This window comes from Oreochromis niloticus, linkage group LG7 (genome assembly GCF_001858045.2).
Source record: "Oreochromis niloticus isolate F11D_XX linkage group LG7, O_niloticus_UMD_NMBU, whole genome shotgun sequence".
NCBI lineage: Eukaryota > Metazoa > Chordata > Actinopteri > Cichliformes > Cichlidae > Oreochromis > Oreochromis niloticus.
Window position 1 is genome coordinate 21178928 of NC_031972.2, and position 12403 is coordinate 21191330.

A 12403-nucleotide genomic window follows, 5' to 3' on the forward strand; every position below is an offset into this window, starting at 1 on the left:
CTGTTTCACACTTCAATATTTTGTCTTCTTTTTGTCTTCATTTATTTATTTGTACTATTTGTATTTTATATGTTGTATTTCTATTGTACATATTAATCAGCATCTGTGTGTGGACAGCAAAGAAAGAATTTCATTGCACAGAGAAATGCCTTTTTGTTCTTTGGACACATGACAAAAAACAGTTTGAAATTTCAATCTTGAAATTAAGCACCAAATATCTGTATTTTCCCAGTTTGATAAGACATATTTCAGTACTCCAAAACACTTTTATTAGACTGCCAACATGCTTACAAGTAGTAAATCCAGTTAGTGGATCATAATTAAACATAACTCTGTGGCAAACGCAGAGTTCAGCAGGCCATCAAGGAAGAAGTGACGTGCATTTCTGCAGCGTAAAGATGCACAAATCATTGTCTCCTTAATCTACAGTCACACAAAGCGCCAGGAAAATCTTTGGTGATGTTCTCAGGTGATTCTGACGCTTACTTCCTCGTGATGTCCTCCACACCATCAACCCTCTGTCCTCCTCACAGCTTCTTCCTCAGCTTGCCTTTCTTATGGCCACCCCTTCCAAAACCTGACTTTTTCACTTCTCCGAGCCACTTTTTGTTCTTGGAGCGGAGCTTGCTCATCCCCCGCCCTGCAGGAACTGGTGCTTCTGCTTTTTCTTGCGCTGCTTCATGATCTGATCCTTTGTTTTCAGCTCCGAGCGTGCTTTGTGGTCACCGGAGCTCTGTACGTTTGGACCTCGTCGGCCACGGCCACGACCTGGGAGAGGCACGACACAACAAAGAGGTTGGAGGTTATAGCTTGCAAGGCTGGAAGAGTGACGTTAAGTATTTACTTTTAGACTTGAGTTAAAACATGGCGGCTGATGGTCTATATTTAACAGGCAGACGTGTTTGTGCTATTCATTTTGATGCCGTCCTACCTCTTGCTGGCTTCCTGCCTCCTCCGCCTGTTTCTCCGTCTGATCCAGATCCTGTATCATCAATCTTGTATTTTTTCTTCCACTCCTCATAACTGACATGTTGTCAAGTGATACAACATCTTCACAGTACAGCTTAACATTGACATAGGAGTAGAGAAGAGGGTCATTAAGAGCAGCACACAGAGAAGCTTTTTGTTGGAAGGATACAAGTTCTTCCTGTTCTTCTTGTTACTGATAACCTGACCGCTGTCTGTTTTGATCTTCTTCTTCTGGTCTTCTTTTCCCGTTTCTCTCACAAAACGCTTCTTCTTACGGTCCCTAATAAAACAAAGGGGGGAAAAAAGACTTTAAATTATAGTTTTAAATGACCATTTTATGGATATTGAGTCAAACATAGGGAAATTTGTACCATTTCATCATTTTTTTCTGCTGGTTAAGGCGATCGCCTTCATCTCCCATGAGATCAAGGACAGCTGAAGAGGCCTGCTGTTCAAAAGCACTGCCCTCTCCACCGAGACTCAACCTGTCGACGCGTAACACAGGACAAAACAGCATAAAACACAAAGCCATTCACATTTTTAAAGAAACAGATGCAACAGTTTAATGCCTCACCCTCTCTCAGAGTCAAAGTCTTTAGGTCTGTAAGGGATATAATACTCTTCATCTTTGCCTGACTGCCTTTTTTCTTGGTCTTTGGTCGTTCTTCACCATCTTCCTGCTGACCTCTTCTTTTACCACCTACCACCTCTGAAAACACCCCCTGGTGGAAATGGAAAGAATTACATGGTACAAAGTGACAAAACATGATACAGAGATCCTACTATCTTCCTCTTCTAGTTTGTATACAACATCAGCTACATCAAAACTGCATTTTATTTTGCTTCATCTCCATCAGACAGCACAAACAACTTTCTCTTTTTGACTCAAATGTTGGTTTTGAATGAAAATGATGAAACAATCCTGGGTGTTTATTCAACTTGTGAGCAGGTTTCTAATCCACCGTACTATTATTATTGACACTAGTACATGTTCTTGCTGCTGGCGAACTAATACACTTAAGAACATAAATAAATATAAATAAACAAAAGACAATTGTGAGACTTTGACATAGTAACATCTGCAGTAATATTTACACCTCTGATGACATCTCACAAGGGTTAGCTTTATTTTGAAACCAAGATTGTTTACTCAAAGTTTGTAATTGCAGAGAAGTACTCCATTTATTTTGGTCATTTCATTTTCGAGCAGGAAGCTCACCTTTTTTGTTATACCCTTTAGATGAATAGAGAGTTTTTTAATTAAATACATATTCTTTAAATAATGTTCCCTCTTATAAAAAGTAGGATAATTAAAAAAATTTAAACAAAACAGAAAAATGTCTGTTTTTCTGTTGTCTGTTATATAACATTAGGTATGTTCGTGGCAATTAATTTCTTAATCAGCTAAACAGGTCATTTAAAAACAGTCAAATATTAAGTTAAATTTGAAAACAGTTTAAAAAAAATATCCCCATTCCAAAATTTCACACGACAATCTCATTGGCTCACGGAGTGATGATGTCACAAGGTCGCCTTAAGAACCTTTAATCCTTTGAAGTTTTTTCCACAAATAGGGGTGAGACACAGCTATTCTTAGTTCGTTTCTTCGCAGCATTTGTGTGTGCAGCCGTCAAACGTTCACCACGGAAAGTTTTGGAAAGCTTTTCAGAGTCGTCGTGTACAACCTTCAACATGTATCCAACAAGACACCAGCCAAAACAAAATGAACACGCCGCTTCTCCTTCCTGGCGTGGCCGGCCAATTTCCCCAAATGACCTCTTATCCATCCAAAGGGCATTACATGACAGTAGGAAGGAAAACTACCACCTCCAGAATAAAATTCAAAAAATTGAAGAAGAGAAACTTCAACTGGAGGAGAAGTGTAGACAGATGGAAGCGCAAAATAAAAACCTGGAGGAAAGACAACAACGCCAGCCCGACATAGAAATTATTAATGAGGGCTGGGGAATCAGGTTTGGACAAGCCCGAGAGCAGATCGTCTTCTTGATTAAAGAAAACAAGCAGAAGACGGCGGAACTAAAGGAGATGTCCAACCAGCTTCAAGACAGCAAAGCTACTGTTGAGAAGACAGAATGGGATCTCCAATATATGGACCAAATGAATCAGCTGCTCCAAACCAAGTTCGATGAAGCTGTGAAAAAAATAAAGAAATCCTCCAACAGAAGGAAGAACAGGAGACAAAGCAAATAGACTTGCAGCACAAACTCAAAGTCACGGAGGAAAAATACAGAATGCTGAAAGAAAAGTTGGATGAAACAGTGAGCCAAAATAAAGTCCTTCTTCAAGAGAAAGTGCAACAGCAAGAAACATTGAAAGAAGAGAAACGTATTGTCAAAGACTTTGAGGGTAAAAATCTAAAACTGCAACAGTTTTGTAATGAACTGAAGAACAAAACAAGTGAACTAGAAGGGGAAAAGGAAAAACTGGACAAAAGATGCTCACAGATGCAGAAAAGGATTGATCACATGGCGAGAAACAACTCCGAGCTCACTAAGGGGATATTGTTGGAATACAACAACTTGAAGCGCAAACACACTGAAATGCAGGCGCAAAAGCAACACCAAGACAAAATACATGACGACCTGCAGCGTACTCTCCAAGACATCCACAGAAGAAATGAGGAGTTAGAAGACATGTACAAAGAAGTACAAGAGAGAAATGCAGACATGCACAAGGACAAGCTAATGCAGGAGGCAACATCCAAAGAACTCAAAGAAAAGCTTGAAGAAAAACAAGCAGCATTAGAAGAGGTGGAGCAAACATGCAAGAAACTTGACAAGCAAAACGCAGAAACAATCGATCAGCTAAGAACCCTCATCTTGGAGAAAAAGGCGCTTGTGGAAAAGTCCATGAAAAAAAAGAAAAAATGCTTCCGCTTGCCCTGGAGGAGGGACTCTGCTGCTTCACCTGATGTAGCCTCGTCTTGCTCCACCTCTGTCCTTCCCCCAACCAGTCCCGGCAGTTGACTGTCCCCTCCTGAGCCTGGTTCTGCCGGAGGTTTCTGCCCGTTTAAAGGCAGTTTTTCCTCCCCACTGTCGCCTAGTGCTTGCTCAGAGGGGATTGTTGGGGTTTTCTCTCTTTTACCTTGTTTCATTATTTACTTGTTTAACATTTTTTGTTCTTACTTCATTTTACCTTGTTTCATTAGTTACTTGTTTAACACTTTTGTTCTTACTTCGTTTTACCTTGTTTCATTAGTTACTTGTTTAACACTTTTGTTCTTACTTCGTTTTACCTTGTTTCATTAGTTACTTGTTTAACACTTTTGTTCTTACTTCGTTTTACCTTGTTTCATTATTTACTTGTTTAACATTTTTGTTCTTACTTCATTTTACCTTGTTTCATTATTTACTTGTTTAACATTTTGTTCTTACTTCATTTTACCTTGTTTCATTATTTACTTGTTTAACTTTTTTTGACTTACTTGTTTATAATAAACCAATTGAATTTATCTTTTGAGTATTTTTGTCTAATCTTTACAGAATTTTTCAAAAACATTCATATCTGTCGTTTATTTTCTTCTTGAAACCTCATAAATGGTGAAGGAAAAACCCTGGAACATGGTTTGAAACACTGAAATTGTTTCAGCTCAAACTGCCAAAGTCATATGTGTGCGTGTGTGTGTGTGTGTGTGTGTGTGTGTGTGTGTGTGTGTGTGTCACAGGTGACACGGTGTCACTGATTAGGTCATCATGTTTAGGCTCATTCACTCGAAAAAATTATTTAGGCCAAATCTTTAAAACTGTATCATTGCATACACATTTTCAATTCATTTCAATCACAAATGCAGAAATAATTATTTGCAGTATCTTATCTCATTTATTATGAGAACGTCATGCCTGATCATTTGCACCCACACCATCAAAAATGGGGGCAAAAGGGAGGAGATCGCATTTAATCGGTTATAACAAGAGGTCAGAAATATAAGTGCTGCAGAAACCTCTGAATCTCAGCTAAAAGCTCATGTAAACCATTTCTACAATCACAAAACAAAGCAAAGGAGCAGTTACGTCACCATGAATCTGTGGACAGGTAATATCCATATTTTGATTTATGATTTCCTGGAGTTCAATGTGTGTGCTTAATCCTTTATGAAACTGATCTGAACCTGCAACTACAACGATCCAGGGAGGAAAGAAAGAAGCAATACTTCACCCATGCTTACATTTAGATCACTCTCCTCCTTTTCTGTGATGTCACAGTCAGCAGTAGTGGTGGGGTTGATTGGCTGCTGCAGCCTGCTTTCTGCAGCTCGGTCCTCTCTCTGCTTGCTGAATTTGTCCACTAGCCGAGTGTCTTTAGAGCGTTTGGCACGCATCACCTCACTGGCTGGTGTTTTACTACGTTTTTAACCCGTCTGATGGACTCCGGCGAGGGGTTTGACCGCGACTTGAGGTACTGCTTGTAGGCGTTCTCTGAGACACGGAGCAGATTTTGCAGGTCCAGCGAGTTTTCGTGAGACGTGATCAGATGAGCACTTTCATCATCCAAGATCCTCTGAGGGACTCGACCAAACACACCTTCTGAATCTGGAGTACGAAAAGAAATGCAGACATTTCAATACAGTGACAGATAAAAAGAGCACTAAATAAAGTTTATTAGCAACCTCAAATGTGTAGCACATCAGTTAAACTGTTCATCTGACAGGCATGCAGTAGAGTCTACCTTGTGTGTGTTCAGGTGAAGCAAACTGAACTGGTCGCCCTAGGAAGAGGTGGAGGTCATAGACATAAGGCATTTCATCAGGACAAATCAGACTATAGGCTGTGCCACTTCGGCCCGCTCGTCCCACACGCCCTGATGGAAAAGACAGGGGAAAAAATACTCGTAATGCTGGCCTAATCATTTCAAGTTAAAGAGGCTGAATCACTTTGTTCGTTCTGCATACAGCTGCTCACCAACTCTGTGCAAGAAGAGTTTGGCCTTGGAGGGGAAGTTGTAATTGATGACATTATCCAGCAGGGGGATGTCTATACCACGAGCAGCAACATCAGTCACCAGAAGCACCATGGCTTTCCGGTGCACAAATTTCCCAATGTTGATCTTCCTGGCAGTCTGATCAAGGGCACTGTAGATGTAGGCACACTCTAAACCTTCTGACGACAGCAGCTGGACATCAGAAAAAAATAAGAAGTCAACTAAAGCTCTAGTTTTTTAAACAATATTTAACATTTTCACAAATCTATGCTACACTGTTATCTTACCTCCTTTAGGTACTCCACATGGTGTTTGGTGGCAGCAAAGACCACTGTCTGTTCCTGAGGCTTCACTACGTTCCTCAGGAGGTGGAGCAGCAGAGCCGGCTTGTCATCCACACGCAGGTGGAAGAATGACAGCTGATGGAAGTTAGAAGAAATGAAAACATGCTCAAAGCCATGGAAACATCCAGTTTTTGGGGATGTCATAGGCACCGACCGGTTTTCTATCGCCCATTTGCTGGGAGTAAGGGCCCCTCCGTTTGCGAGGTGCGCCTGCTGCTTGCGGCACAGGGAGGAGAGGGGCGGGGCGACGGGGGATTGTCTGGCTGGCTGGAGCGGCATCTAATAACCAACTCGCAAAATAAAACAAAATAAAAACAAACCAACAAACACGAAAACACCAGACATTATGATACAGACTTAAGTCTCACTCACAACCTGTCGACAGGGGAGGGGGGCCGGCTACTTCCAAATAGAGCACATTTCATTCATAATGTTGTAAATCCAAGCCCATTCATGATTTTAATCCTGGGTTGTGTGAAATCCCAGAAATGAACCCTAGACAAAGTGAATCTGTGAACTAAGGTGTAGATTTATTAAGTTATGTTGTGGTGATCCTCGGGTTGGGGGATGGGTGTTCATACTGGAGTGCAAAATTAAAACCAATGGAAGATGGACAAGAAAAGTTCAAAGCCATCAGGTGCTCAGTTTAAAAAAAGAGAGAGAGAAAAGAAGAGGAGGAGAAACGAGCAAAAGATACAGGTAAGCATACAGGTAAGCAGATGTGTCATTGGATAGTGGCAGGTCATGTATCCTGAAACAATCAGAATCACAATCAGAATACTTTATTAATCCCTAAGGAAATTATGTGGGTTACAGTTGCTCCAAGAAGAAATTGTAAAAATAGTAACAGTAACAGATTAAACTCCAAACAATACATTATATTACAGATTTTACACATTTAAGAAATAGCACTAATATGTACAGATCACTCAGTTATAAATATCAAGGATTAACAGAGGTAATTATAAATAAATATCAAGAAAATTGACAAGAATATTACAGAATAGAAAAGAGCATGCAGTAGCGGTTTTAGATACGGGCGACACGGGCGGTTGCCCGGGGCGGCATCGTGATGGGGGGCGGCATCACGGGCATCGGCAAAAAAAGAAAAAAAACGCTCGTGCTCATGCTGCCCCTACGGCAGCCAGCGCATACTGGGAATGGCACAGGCATCGATCGGTTTTCTATCGTCCATTTGCTGGGAGTAAGGGCCCCCTCCGTTTGCGTGGTGCGCCTGCTGCTTGCGGCGCAGAGAGGAGAGGGCGGGGCGGCGGGGGATTCTCTGGCTGACTGGAGCGGCATCTAATAACCAACTAGCAAAATAAAACAAAATAACAAACACGAAAACACCAGACATCATGTTACAGACTTATAATTTGCACCGATGTTTTTTCAAAATTCTATACACGAAAAGTGAGCGCGAGAGCCCTCGGTGCGCCTGCTCGCTGCTGAAGTCAAAGTAAACTTTATTGTCATCTCCGCTACATACAGTCCAGTATATAGAGAGACGAGACGACGAGGCTACAGTTACAGCAGTGCAAGTAAACAAACAATAAATATAAGAAGAGTAAGAAAATAAATATACACTTTAGGACTCGGGGTAAAGGGATCAATGACAATTCAAAATTTACAGTTTGATGATTTAAAGTCTCACACACAACCAGTCGAAAGGGGAGGAGCCCCGGCTGCTTCCAAATCGAGCACATTTCATTCCTAATACTGTAAATCCAAGTCTGTTATGTATTCATGATTTGAATCCTGGGTTGTGTGAAATCTCAGAAATGCACCCTAGACAAAGTGAATCTGTGACCTAAGGTGTAGGTCTGTTAGGATATGTTGTGGTGATCCTCGGGTTGAAGGATGGGTGTTCATACTGGAGTGCAAAATTAAAACCAATGGAAGATGGACAAGAAAAGTTCAAAGCCATCAGGTGCTCAGTTTAGAAAAAATAGAAAAGAAGAGGAGGAGAAACGAGCAAAAGATACAGGTAAGCAGATGTGTCATTGGATAATGGCAGGTCATCCTGAAACAGTCAGAATCAGAATACTTTATTAATTCCTAAGGAAATTACGTGTGTTACAGCTGCTCCAAGAAGAAATGGTAAAAATAGTAACACTAACAGATTAAACTCCAAACAATACATTATGTTACAGATTTTAATATTAATTAGTCATTGTCAGTTGTTGATTTGTCCTGTTCTCATTGTATGAAGAATTATGATGTCTGTTTGGTAGCCGTTTGCATACTATGCATACTCTCTCTGTCTTCATATGTGTGTGTGGACAACAGTTTTATGTTAATGTACGATCCTTAATATGTTTTGTGTGTGTGTGTGTGTGTGTGTGTGTGTGGTGGAGGGGGGCACCAGAGGGAGTGTTCGCCCAGGGCGCCAAACAGGCTAGGACCGCCACTGAGAGCATGTATAAAAAGGGTGTAAGTGTATTAGATGGAGGAGTTGTACAGGGAGATGGCCACTGGCAGGAATGATTTCCTGTGTCGTTCAGTGGTGCTTTTTGGTAATCTCAGTCTCTCACTGAACGTGCTCCTGTGAGTAGCCAGCAGAAATGGGTAATGCGTTACTGTAATCCGATTACTTTTTTCAAGTAACGAGTAGGGTAAGGGATTACTATTGCAAAAAAGGTAATTAGATTACTGTTACTTTCCTCTAAGAACGCTGCGTTACTAAAACCGTGATTTTTTTGCGAGAGTGTCTCATGACAATGACGTAAGTGAGTGCGACGTTCGTGGCAACAGCTGTGTGCAGATCAACAATGGATAATATATCGAGTGTGGGAGAAATTCACAAACAAACTCGTGGATTCTTCCACTGACGGCTGCGGCACACCTGCACCAGGGCAAACATCCGCCTGCTATACAGGTGAAAATAGAGCAACAGGACCGCTGAGTCTTTGATTTTATTCATTTTCTGTTGTGTTTCACTTGCATTTATTTGAAAGAGTGAGTGTAAACACAAAAAATATTTTATTTTATGTGCTGGAATGTGCAGAAAATAGGTTTAAATGTTAAACAAATTTCTTCCAGCCAGAGAATGTTGCATATAATTTAATTTTTGCTTGATGTATAAAGTTAAAAGATTAAAACTAATAAAACAAGTTTTAAAAAGAGACTTTTCCATTTGATAAAATTTTGTATGATGGATTATGCAGAAAAAGTAGAATTGGGCTGAAAGATCTATTGCTTTATTACCTATTCAGGTTGTAAATCGTGTTTTTAAAAAGTAACTAAGTAACTTAGTAATTAATTACTTTTGAAAATAAGTAACCAGTAAAGTAACGGGATTACTTTTGGGGGAAGTAATCAGTAATTAGTTAATGATTACTTTTTTCAAGTAACTTGACCAACACTGGTAGCCAGCATGTCATGGAATGGGTGGGAGGTATTATCCATGATTGTCCTTATCTTGGACAACATTCGCTTCTCAGACACCACCCTAATGGAGTCCAGCTCCATCCCCACAACATTACGGGCCTTGTGGATCAGTTTATTTAGTCTGTTGGCATCTGTGACCCTCAACCTGCTGCCCCAGCATGCAACAGCACAGAGGATAGCACGGGCCACAACAGGGATACAACAAGATAACATTAATTAGTAGGGATCGTGAAAACTTCTGTTTACGTTTGTTAGCCACTTGGCTTTGATAGCAAACAGTAGACACTGATGTAGCTTACTGAATCTTTTGGACCGTGTTCAGCACAATAATAATTAGTCAGTGTCAATTGTTGATTTGTCCTATTCTGATTGTATTAGTCGTTTGCTGTTTGTTAGGGGGGGGCGCCAGAGGAAGTGTTCGCCCAGGGCGCCAAACAGCCTAGGACCGCCACTGTTTGCACCAATCAATTGTTTTTCATCTTCAGCTGCATTCACACAGACAACTATAAGCCTCAAGTCTTCATGAGCCAGGAGCCAGCAGCAATCAATAAATGGGTAACTTATTATGGTATGTATGCATATCATCCCGAAACAACAGGAGCATTATAATCACATCCAGATGGACCAAATTAAAATTTTATCTCATACTTCTAATGTGATTTGGCCCCATATGCATAAAACTGAATTGAACTACATTTAATTTCTTTTGTAAATTTATCTATTAATATCTTACATTTCCAATTTTATGAATAAAAATAAATGTGGATATTATAGGCATATAAAGCAACTGATGGTTTGGTCATTGGGGCTTTTTATAAAACAGGAATTATGTTTCTTATTTTGTTGGTTTGTTATTTTTGTTGGTTAAGTGAACATGCCCAATACAGTTATAATAAAGGTCGTCAACGTCACAGTTATCTTAGAACATACACGTCAAATTTCCTTTCTTCAAACTTTCCTTCCCTAAATGTAAGTGACTGACAAAAAAGAAAAATTTACCAGACAAGATTAAAAACATTTTAAAACTGGACATGTAAATGATGTTTACTATTATGTCTGCGCTTTACGGAGCGGAGATCTGAAAATTACTAAATTACTTAAAGAAAAAAAACTTCTATACCAGAGCAATAACTGAAAAAACAATATACAATAACACAGTACAGACTCACTATCCACTAACCTATTCAGCTGCTTGTGAATGCAAATATCTAATCAGTCAATCACACGCCAGAAAAAAAAAGGTGATTTAAGTGACTTTGAAGGCAGCATTGCTGTTGGTGACAGATGGGCTATTTTACGTTTTTCAGACACTCCTGATCTTCTCAGATTTTCTCAGGAATTTACAGAGAATAGTCCAAACAGAAAAGCGAAATAAACATTTCGCTAAATGCTAAACAAGGTAAAAATGCCTTGTTGATGCCAGAAGTCAGAGGGGCATGGCCATGCTGAAGGCAAGAGGAATTCTAAGCCAGTTTCTCAACCCAGCCCATCTGATATCAAAAACCACAACACATTCAAAGTCAATTAAAAGTCGCCTTTCTTGCCCGTTCCGATGCTCGCTTTGAACTTTGAAATGAGACCACTTGGACAGCGGTAATGATAAATAATTGCGAATAGGACATGTGGAGAGGGTGAGCAGCTCCACAGTGAGACCCACCACATGTCTTTTAGATCCAATCCCCTCTTCACTTTTTAAAACACTTTATGGATTTCTTGAAGCTGAGCTTTTATACATGATGAATTGCTCTCTTCAGTTGCGTGTCTTCCCTGCTGCCTTTAAAACGGCGGTGGTGAGGCCCCTTCTGAAGAAGAGCAATTTGGATTGTAATGATTTTAATAACTACAGACCTGTATCCAACTTACCATTTTTAAGTAAAATTTTAGAAAAACTTGTTTTTACTCAGAAAAAAAATAAAATGACATGTGGTGTGCCTCAAGGGTCGGTTTTAGGCCCTGTACTTTTTAATTTGTATATGCTACCTCTTGGCGGTGTCATCAGGAAGCATGGAGTGAACTTCCACAGTTACGCTGATGATACTCAGCTGTACATCTCCGTGTCTCCTGATGACACCAGACCAATGGATGCCCTTTTTAACTGTATTCTAGATATTAAATCTTGGATGGCAGAAAACTTTTTACAGCTTAACCAGGACAAAACTGAAGTTTTAATCATCGGTCCTGAGGCTCAGAGAGAGAAACTCTTGTCTAAATTACAGGCATTTTCACTATGTCCTTCGCTACAAGTGAAAAACCTGGGTGTTATTTTTGACTCTGAGCTTGGTTTTATCCCACATATTAAACATGTAACCAAAATTGGATTTTATCATCTAAAAAATATAGCCAGAGTCCGCCCTATTCTCTCTCGGGCCAACACGGAGATGCTGATGCATGCTTTTATTACCAGTCGCATTGATTACTGTAATGCCCTGCTCTCTGGTCTCCCCAAAAAGAATATTTCACCTTTACAACTTTTACAAAACTCTGCAGCTCGTGTGCTGACAAAGACCAGAGGGCGGGCCCACATTACACCGGTTTTAGAATCGCTGTACTGGCTCCCCGTGTGTTTCAGGATCGATTTTAAAGTTCTTTTATTGGTTTTTAAATGTCTTAATGGTCTTGGGCCTTCTTATCTCTCAGATCTGCTTTTACCATATGAACCCTCGCGGACCCTGAGGTCCTCTGGTACTGGCCTTTTGATTGTCCCTAAAGTCAGGACACATACTCACGGAGAGGCAGCTTTTCAGTGGTATGGTCCTCGTCTG

General features: G+C 40.3%; 1 pseudogene; it reads right to left on the reverse strand.

Moving 5' to 3' along the window:
* Window positions 1-311: 311 nt before the first annotated feature.
* LOC109202984 (ATP-dependent RNA helicase DDX54-like) lies at window positions 312-6734 on the reverse strand (annotated as a pseudogene).
* Between the last annotated feature and the right edge of the window lie 5669 nt (window positions 6735-12403).